This window comes from Urocampus carinirostris, chromosome 2 (assembly GCF_059441175.1).
Source record: "Urocampus carinirostris isolate Australia breed hairy pipefish chromosome 2, RoL_Ucar_1.0, whole genome shotgun sequence".
NCBI lineage: Eukaryota > Metazoa > Chordata > Actinopteri > Syngnathiformes > Syngnathidae > Urocampus > Urocampus carinirostris.
In genome coordinates, this window is record NC_142350.1 from 49,440,820 (window position 1) to 49,450,670 (window position 9,851).

Below are 9,851 nucleotides of genomic sequence, written 5' to 3' on the forward strand. Positions count from 1 at the left end.
GGAATAGAACCCTCGGCGAGACATCGGAAAATGATTTTCGCCGTCGATGACAAGCTATAAATATAGCTAAATAACTATCTGACAATGTTTGATTTATTTAAAAGTAGACATTGCAATTAACAAAACACACAAAAACCGTAAAAAAGCCCAAATTAGCCGGTAGGTTTATTTTAATGCTCAGTCCCCTGGCCATGATAATGAAAAAAAGCCTTAAAAAAACATTTAAACAGAATAAACAAAACATAAAACAAACAGATGTGTCAATGTTTTATCTAGTTTCATCCTGCGAGATAAATAAATAAATAAATACTGTAGCTGCAGCTTGCCAGGTTTGGATGTTTGAGTAAGCTGAATACACAGGATAACTAGATTGTTAGGTAGTTAAAAAGAAGTGTAGCTGAAATGTTTTACAAAGTTTTTTTATTTTTGTTTTCACGTGCTATAGGAGTTACAAGCGACACTATTATAAGTTTGAAATGTAATTTTCTTGTTTTGTAATTCCTTTACGGGGTAATGTTCTGGTTTCTTGTTTTGGTTTTGAACATGTCTTCCCTGCAAGGGAAAACAATGTAGGGGTGGACACTTAAACACCACATGTTTTTGTATAGCATTGTTGTATTGTTCAACTTTTTTTGTTTTTCTGTTTGTTTTTTTGCAAAGGTTTTGTTGTGCCCTTTTGTTAATTAGTGGTTTGTGCTGGGTTTTTTTTGTGTCCTGTGCAACCTCAGTGGAACTGTTTAAATCTCGTCTTAAAACACACTTCTTTTCTATAGCATATGAATAACCTATATTTCCTGTTGACAATATCTGTATATTGTTTGTTCACAACATCCATTTTGGCCTGGTCATCCTGCGCTCCATGTGCGGTCCCTTCTCAAGGTTTCTTCATTGTCCTCATGTTGAGGTTTTTGAGTTTTTCCATGCCCTCATGTAGATTTTAGATCAAGGGATGGTGTAATAATTGTCTGTGGTTTGCAATAATCTGTGGTCTGTGCAGCCCTGAGAGACTCCTTGTGATTAAGGGCTTCACAAATAAACATGACTTGACTTGACTGGACTTTAAAGAAACTTAAATAAAACTAACGGGTATCTAGCTATATGTCCCTTTTTTGGATTCAGATTAGCAGGATAAAACAATTAGATAGGTAGCTAGTGTTGAGAATTACGCTGTTATAAATAACGCTGTTTCATAGTGGCATTATTTTTTTCATTCGTTACGACGCCGTTACCAAAAGCGGTGCGTTACTTTGGTTGTAGAATCCCAATGGCGGCGTGCCCCCCTTGGCACACCTGACACCATTTTCAGCGGCACAGTGTTGAGCTCTCCTCCAAGTTGTCCACAGCACGTCTTTTTGGACCATGTCACCATTCAAAATAGCGACTACTGTATAGTTAGATAGCGATTACGAATATATGATTTACATTGGCGCAGAAAGAAAAGAGGCATTATGGCTGATTCGCCTAAATGTGAGCCCTATATTTGACAGCATCTGACTTGTGTTGTTCACAAACGAAAAATCTCTATGAAGTGGAAGTGAACAGAGGGATTTGGCAACCCACCAATATACAGCTAGTTTCCTTCGAGACGACTTTTTTCGCTTGAGATTGGTGAATATGCATTTTTTGTGTAAAGTTTCTATTTTTTTCCTTTTGTAAGTCATTCCGTGCATAATGTTGCAAAGTAATTGCTAATATACTCTACGAATTAAAGAAACAAAAACAAGATGAAGAGTCATTTGGAAGGAGCTGGCTCTTTTTAGTGAGCCGAGCTGAAAAAGACTGTTCTCTAGAAAAGTAGGAATCCCCATCTTTACAGGTATACTCAGGTCAAAGTGGTCACCGCAGTGTTTCGCATTTACTCAGAAAATTTCAAATTCTTATTTTAAGGTAACGGAAATAGTTAATTTCCCTAGTAGCTACTTACTTTTATTATAGAGTAATTTAGTTACTAACTAAGTTGGAAGAAGATAGTGGATAAGTATAACTCGTTACTTTTTCAAAAAAACATGTTCAACACTATTGATCTGTCAATGTTTTAGTTAGCTGGATACATAACTGGTTAGTTAGGTAGCTAGTTAGTAAGAAAGATAGCTGGCAATGTATTGATAAATTAGATAGCTGGTTAACTGGATAAATACCCATTTTCTTTTTCTTTTTTTTTTTACATAACTTAGCAAGTTAGTAAGGAGGATTGCACGGAAAGTGTCAATGTTTTAGATAACTGAATACATAACTAAGAACATATTTACATTGCCAGTTAAGTAAGAATGGTAGCAATCGGTCAATAATTTAGATATCTTGCAAGCTGGATAAATGACTGGAAAGATGGTTAGAGACGAGGATTGCTAGTCAAGTGTCAAAATTTTGGATATAGCTGGATACATTACTAGATCGATATTTAGGAAACTAGTTGGTGAGAAGGATAGCTAGCAATGATTCAATATTTAAGATAGCTTGAAATCCGTATAAATAACTCAATAGACAGCTAATTATTAGGAGGGATAGCTCGTAATCTGTCAGTTTTAGATCGCTAAGTAGAGAGTTAGGCAGACGGATAGCTAACAATCTGTCAATGTTTTACACACCTAGCTAGCTAGATAGATAGATAGATAGATAGATAGATAGATAGATAGATAGATAGATAGATAGATAGATAGATAGATAGATAGATAGATAGATAGATAGATAGATAGATAGATAGATAGATAGATAGATAGATGGATGGAGAGATAGATAGATAGATAGATAGATAGATAGATAGATAGATAGATAGATAGATAGATAGATAGATAGATAGATAGATAGATAGATAGATAGATAGATAGATAGATAGATCGATCGATCGATCGATCGATCGATCGATCGATCGATAGATAGATAGATAGATAGATAGATAGATAGATAGATAGATAGATAGATAGATAGATAGATAGATAGATAGAACTTATTAGCAAAATAGACAGGTAGATAGCTTGTGAGCAATATAGATAGGTAGGTAGGTAGGTAGGTTTTAGGCAAGGAGGATAAAGACCTGCAAACCTTGTCTACCATTTTTGCACTCAAATCTTCAAGCCAACTAGCCAGCATTTAAAGAGATTAACATTCGCAATTGAAGTTAAATTGAAAGTGAGACACTCCTCGCGTTACCAACGGGACCCTCCTGCCTTTAGAGACGAGGCCCCGGCCCAGAAAAAGAATGAGACGCTTGAATCGGACAGATTAGAGGTTTCAATCTCTGCCTTGTGTCACAATCTGCAAGCTGACATCACCCGAGTCTCTCCGGGGGAAGAAAGAAAGAGGCCAAGATGGATGAAAGAAGGAAAAAAAACAGGAGCAAGAAGTTAGCATACAACGTGATTGATCAATCGACACCTCTAGCTTATGTTTTCGACTTCCTCACAACTTTAGCATTTTTTTTTCCCCAGAGGGTGATGTTGATTTCTGCAAGGAAAAGACAATCCTTTTATGAATAATCTGTAGATACATCACAATCGGACCTTTTAATTGGGTCTAAGCGAAGGTAGCGAAGGGTAATTCGGTTAGCATGTTTGTTTTATAGGCACTTGGGATTTTCTGGCTCTCTCTCTCTTCCTTATTAATAGCATTGTTGGTTTGGAAATAATGGGCCGTCGTAGCGCCGGCTCAGCATTCAATCAGCAGCCATCTTGTTTGGCAGCCTATGCACAAATAACATCATAATCCCACATTCTGGACAATTTTCTGGTATTTTTCATTCAAGAAGGAGACAAGCTTTCCAAACTTTTTCCACAAAGGAAGAGAAATGTGAGTGATACAATGTAGAACCATTTTTTTCAAACTGGATTTATTTTACCAAGCACACAAAAATCCAACTTCTATTTTGTTTTTGTTTGTAAACAACGCAAAATAGTTTCCCCAAAGGTAACTTCAGATTTTTTTCTCCCAAAAATGATGAATATTATAAAAAGAAATACATTGTAAATGGTTAATGAAGATACTTAGATATATTAAAACAGCTATGCTGAGTACGAAACATGTTTTTGTTACATTATCATTAGTGGCCCCAGGTTACTAGAAATGTTAAATTTTGAATAGTATACATTTAGATATATTCTTTTTAGTAACGAGGAGTATAAAATAAGTTTTATTGTTATTTTTAGTAAAAGATGCAAGCCACTGATAAACAATTGTGAGGGGCCACTAGTCTCCCACGGGCCATTTTTTGGACACCCCCAATCCTCAGGTCTTTAATAATTCTAAATTGTAAATATTAAATGGACATATTTGTCTATTTTAAAGAAAAATATCAAGAAAAATTGTCATCTTTATTATATCTTGCGGGCCACTAGTGGCCCGTTGTCCATAGTTTGGATCCCCTGGTCTAAATTGTAAATCGGGAACGTACAAATTTGGATATTTCAAAAAGTTGTATTTCAGTTATTATCTTAGTACATGCTGCAGGCTGTTAATAAAGCCCTAGCTTGTGCAACCTTTCTCCTTAGATTCCTAACAAATGTAAGATGTACAGATTATGAAACTTGTTGTTTTAAATGATCATTTTTAGTAACTGATGCAGGCCACTGTTAGTGGCCCCGAAGCCATAGTTTGGAAACAACTACTCCTCAGGTTACAAAAAACTCCAAATGTTCATCAATTTCCATATTGGAGATATTATGATAGCTTAATGCTATCACGTCACGGTAACCACTCTCGTCAGGCTATCAAACTTTGCAGAGAGAGCCAATGATACAAACCACTAGATTCTTTATCCTCTGCCAAGAAGTGCAGTATGATTTTATACAAAAAACAAGTAAAATCAAGTCAGATTTTATGGTATCAAACCAGCTTGTCCGTGTCATGACGTCATCACTAATAAGCAAATTCCCTATAATTGCTCGTCCTGTAAAAGTGCGCATTTTGCGCTCATATGTGCGCATCTCCCGAAGGATAACCCCGCCCCCCCTCACTCTCAAGCGGAGTTTGGAGCGCCTCACGTGAGTGAATCGCCCCACACGCGCAAAACGCGCACGCGCTCCTCTTTCTGGGTGCGCACGCCGCAGCACATACGCACGCGCTTGCGCACACAAGGATGAGAATGGCTCCATTATGACTGCCCCAAAACATGCACCTCGATATGATCAATAAAGATGACAAAAACATGAATTACTCACCCTGTCACCTGAGTCGTGCGCACACGTCAGCGAACGCGCACGTGAGCGCGCACGGAGGGTGGTTTACTGGTCCTCTCCCTCTTTGTTTTTTCTTTTTACTCCCACGATGCGTTCATGTCTCCCCTGCGTGGATCCATCCGTGCACTGCGGTGTGGATGAGCTTCTTCTGCCCGCCACTTCGGCTTCAAAAGTGTGTGCGTCGGTGCGCGCGTGCGCGCTTATGTGTGAGAGAGAGAAAGAGAGGGAGGGAAAGATGTGAGCGCGCACGAGTCCTCTCACGTTGCGTTTACGGAATAATAGTGCACTAGTGCAAAGATTCTTTTGTGTGTGTAGTTGTGTTTTCACTATAATGGTAAAGAGTGTGACGTGTTTGCGCGTGTGAAAATGAGAGTGCGCAACTTCACGTGACGTAAAGTGAACTAAAGCTTGTGACGTCAATCGAAAGGAGAGAGCCAATCAGCTGCTTGCAATCTTTGATTATTTCATCTGCAAAGATGATAACGTTTATCATATATATTTTCAATTAGACAAAAAATAGATGAGTGTGGTTATTTCCAATGTCAATTGTAATACCAGAACTGACCTGTGGGAAGCAGTGTGGTAACATGCAGGGAAAAGTCTAATGTTGTGTACATTAAATTTGTTCAAGGTTACTAAATAATGTTACTTTTCATTTGAAATGTTAAGGGGAACTACTACTTGGTTTGTAGTATGTAGTTGGCTATAACTATGTAATTTGTAGTACCTGAACTGACCTGTAAGGAGCAGCGTGCTAACATAAAGAGTAAAGAAGAAGAATGAACAGTGTACAGTGTATTTGTTTTGTTTTGTAAAGAATTTTAAATCACGTTTTGTTTCTTCAACAATTACTTAGTTGAACGATTTAGTAGTATCAGGATTGACCTGTGGGGGCAGTGTGGTAACATGCAGGGGAACAAAAAAAATGTCGTTTACATTCTATGTATTTGTTTAAGGTTACTAAATAATGTCACTTTTCATTTGAATTATTAAGGGGAACTACTATTTGGTTTGTAGTATGTTGTTGGCTATACATTATGAAATTTGTAGTACTGGGACTGACCTGTAGGGGGCAGTGTGGTAACATGCAGTAAAAGGAAGAAGAATGCCCAGTCTGCAATGAATGATTTCTTTTAATTTTAATTTATTTTGTTTGGATTTTTATATTATTTTTTTCTTTGAAATAATTAGGTGAACTATTTAGTTGTTGAACCGTGATTGACCTGTGGGAGGCAGTGTGGTCCACGTGCCGCACAGACTGCAGGGAAAAAAGAAATAAACAGTCAATTGTATTTGTTTTGTTCAATTTGATGTATTTTCTAAATATTTTCAAACCATGTCTATTTTATTAAAATTATTTAAGATACATATTTGTTTTTATTAAATAAACTGTAGTAGTTGGACTGGCCTGTGAGAGGCAGTGTGGTAACACATGCCACGCAGAATTAAGGGAAAAGAAGAAGAAAGAAGTGTAGTCCATGTAATCTAGAATAAATAGTCGCGATTGCATTTGTTTGTTGCAATTGTAAGTTACTTTTTACTTATCTTTAAGTTTTAGTTTAAATCATTAAGTTGATCTATTAGGTTTATTTAAAAAAAAAGCAGTATTCTGACCAACCTGTGGGAGGCAGTGTGGTAACGAGCCTGACATGGCTAGACTGCTAGTCTTTGCATTGTATTCCTATTTTTTCCACTTCGTTTAAAAACAATTCTCAATCATGCCTATTTTTTCATTTGAAATAACTAGGTGAAAATTTTGTTTTTTATGTTTTGCGTCACGTAGTTGGTTTTAAACAATTGTAGTCCCAGAACTGACCTGTGGGAGGCAGTATGATGACAAGCAAGTTATGGATGGACGACAAAGAAAAGAAGAAGGATGTAGTTTGTTGTTTTCGCTTGCTTTATTTCTTTAAAATATTAAAGTGAATTATTGAGTTTGTATAAAAAATATGATTATGTTTAATATTTTTCTGATAGTGTTTACGTTTTGGGAGGGGGGGGTTGTAAGTTACTTTTCTATTTCACCCCCTCCCCGCCCCCTCGTTTAATTGTTTTAATAACTCCTTCTTGGATTCAGTCTCTTTTTCTCAGGAATTACTTTTCTGTCTTGTGCTCCAACTTTTAGAATCTTTTCCTTTAGTCTGTGAATATTTCGATAAATTCATTTTCGAGTTTTTCCAGGCTGGATTTAAATCAAGTCTCCGGCGTCCCGTGATCAAGACATTTTCCGTTGTTATTTGATATTGACTTGATAACATAACCACAAGAGGGCGCCAAAGCAATGTTTTTCTGTTAGACATGGAGCAAAGATCTTGGATTCTGACAACTTCTCTTCACATCGTTTCTCAACTCTCTGTCATCCAATCGTCTCGTCCTCTGTCCTCCTTCTCACCCCCGTCTTTCATCGATCTTTCCCGAGTCTCCTTATCCCTCTTTTAGTCCTCCTTTCTCACCCTTCCCCCCACCAGAGTTCCCAAGAGGTCCCTCGCTCTATTTTTAGAACTCAGATAAGAGAATCATCTCATTTTTAGAAACCGTATCAAAAGTCCTCGGCGCCCTCCGACCTCGAGTGTCACGGGGGACGAGGACGAGGGACAGAAATAGAAAAGAAATGAGCGTTGCGTCACGGAGGACAGTGAGCAATGAGCTGTATGCATGTAGTGGAAAGGGGGGATGCTTGGGAGGGTGCTGCAGCTGCAGTACACGTCAATGCTGCCGGTTTCAAGCCTCCAGCGTGTGTCATTCATTCTGCAGAATCATTCACTCTTTGCATAATGTTGTGTCGGCATGAGTAGTTTTATTCAAAAATTTATTACGGTACATTGATTTTCTTTTCAAGTCTTCGTCCTATCACTTTTTTTTTATCAAGACGAGTATCGATTGTGGTCAAAGCTCTCTTGACCATTTTTTTAGACAATTCTTAAACTCTTGCAGGTCTTCAAGTGCAGGGCCACATTTGGCCCTCAAGCCATGGGTTTAAAGGAATTTTTTCAAGCGTGCCTTAGTGGTAAAAAAAACTCATTTATAAAACATAAAATATTGATTAAAAAATAAACAAGAATGCATGAACTATTAGAAAAAAGTGCTTTTAAAAAAATACTTGTATCTTGTTTCGTATTGTGTTTTATTTTGTGATAATGTTTGTTTTTTTATTTTTTTTGGGGGGGGGTGGGCATTTTTATATCTGTGTATTGTATCTTAACGATACATCCATTGAAACCTGATCATCTTTTTTATTTTATTTTTTAATTTTATATGATATATTAGGGGCGGCAAGAGATCGCAGTTCGAATCCCGGCTCCTCCGTGTTACATGTCGAAGTGTCCTTGGGTAAGACACTGAACCCCTAATACCCCCAATAACCAGGTTAGCGCCTCACATGGCTGCACGGCCGCTATCGGGAAATGTGAAGCACAATGTAAAGCGCTTTGGGAAGTCTTGACTTGAAAAGCGTTAATAAGTGCAGATCATTTCATTCATTTTATCTCATTAGCTGCACCGCTTATCCTCAGTAGGGTCGCGGGGGTGCTGGAGCCCATCCCAGCAATCATCGGGCAGTGGGCAAGGGACACCCTGAACTGGTTGCCAGCCAATCGCAGGGCACACGGGGACAGACAACTCACTCGCTCATTCACACCTAGGGACAATTTAGACCGGCCAATTCACCTGAAATGCATGTTTTTGGAACGTGGGAGGAAACCGGAGTGCCCGGAGGAAACCCACGCAAGCACGGGGAGAACATACAAACTCCGCACAGGAAGTCTGGAGCTGGATTTGAACCCACGCAGGAGGTTCCCATGACTTGAACTGTGCCGCACATGCCCTAACCACTGCGCCGCCGTGCTGCCTCATTCATTTCATTTCATATTAATTGTTTTTGTATTTCATTTTTAATTTCATTGTTTTTTAATGCAACATCCATTGCATCCTGTGTCACGACCAGAACGGAATCAGGACCCAATAGCGTAATGTTTAACACCAGTTTTATTGAAAGAAAGAGGAAGGGTTGCGCCCACGATCCGGTGTTCCCTGGATGCGGGAGGCAAGTCGCCCTCGCACTCAGATGGTTATCCGAATACGGAAGAGGATCTTCCGTAGCGAGCAATGGCGATGTCAGGGACGGAAAAACAGGTTGGTAGCCGGGTCAGGGAGAGTAAAAACGAGTCCTAAGCCAGGACGGGAGAGTAGACGTAGTCGGGATCAAAAATGGGTCATAAGCCGGTACAGGGAAGGAGACGTGGTCAGGATCAAAACGGGTCGTAGCCGGAAACAAACGGGATCAAAAACGGGACAGGCGGGAGTCACGGTCAAAAAAGGTTTGCCCTGTATCAACAGAGGTTCGCAGACGGACTGACAACAGGAGAGTGACAGGACTGGGTTTACATAGGGACAGGGAGTCAATCAGAGCCCGCAGCGGTTGGCGCCAAATGAGCGGGCACAAGTGATTCACATCGGAAATCATGACATCCTGTTCATCCTAAAGGGGGATTACCATGTGCGGTCCCTTCTCAAATGTTCCTTATTTCCTTCTTGCTGAGGTTTTTGAGTTTTTCCTTGCCCTCATGTAGGTTTTAGATCAGGGGATGGTGTCATAATAGTCTGTAGTTGCAAAAATCAGTGGTGAGTGGTGTGTGCAGCCCTTTGAGACACCTTGTGATTAAGGATGTCATAAATAAACATGAC

The 9,851-nt window shown here is 39.0% G+C and overlaps 1 protein-coding gene across 1 annotated transcript in view; it reads right to left on the reverse strand.

Moving 5' to 3' along the window:
* The window catches only part of LOC148372277 (voltage-dependent calcium channel gamma-7 subunit-like), a 35,597-nt gene extending 30,270 nt beyond the window's left edge, over positions 1–5,327 (reverse strand). The window contains exon 1 of the mRNA XM_088326929.1: positions 5,151–5,327. The gene's annotated coding sequence lies outside the window, so the exon portion shown is untranslated. The remainder of the gene's footprint in view (positions 1–5,150) is intronic.
* Between the last annotated feature and the right edge of the window lie 4,524 nt (positions 5,328–9,851).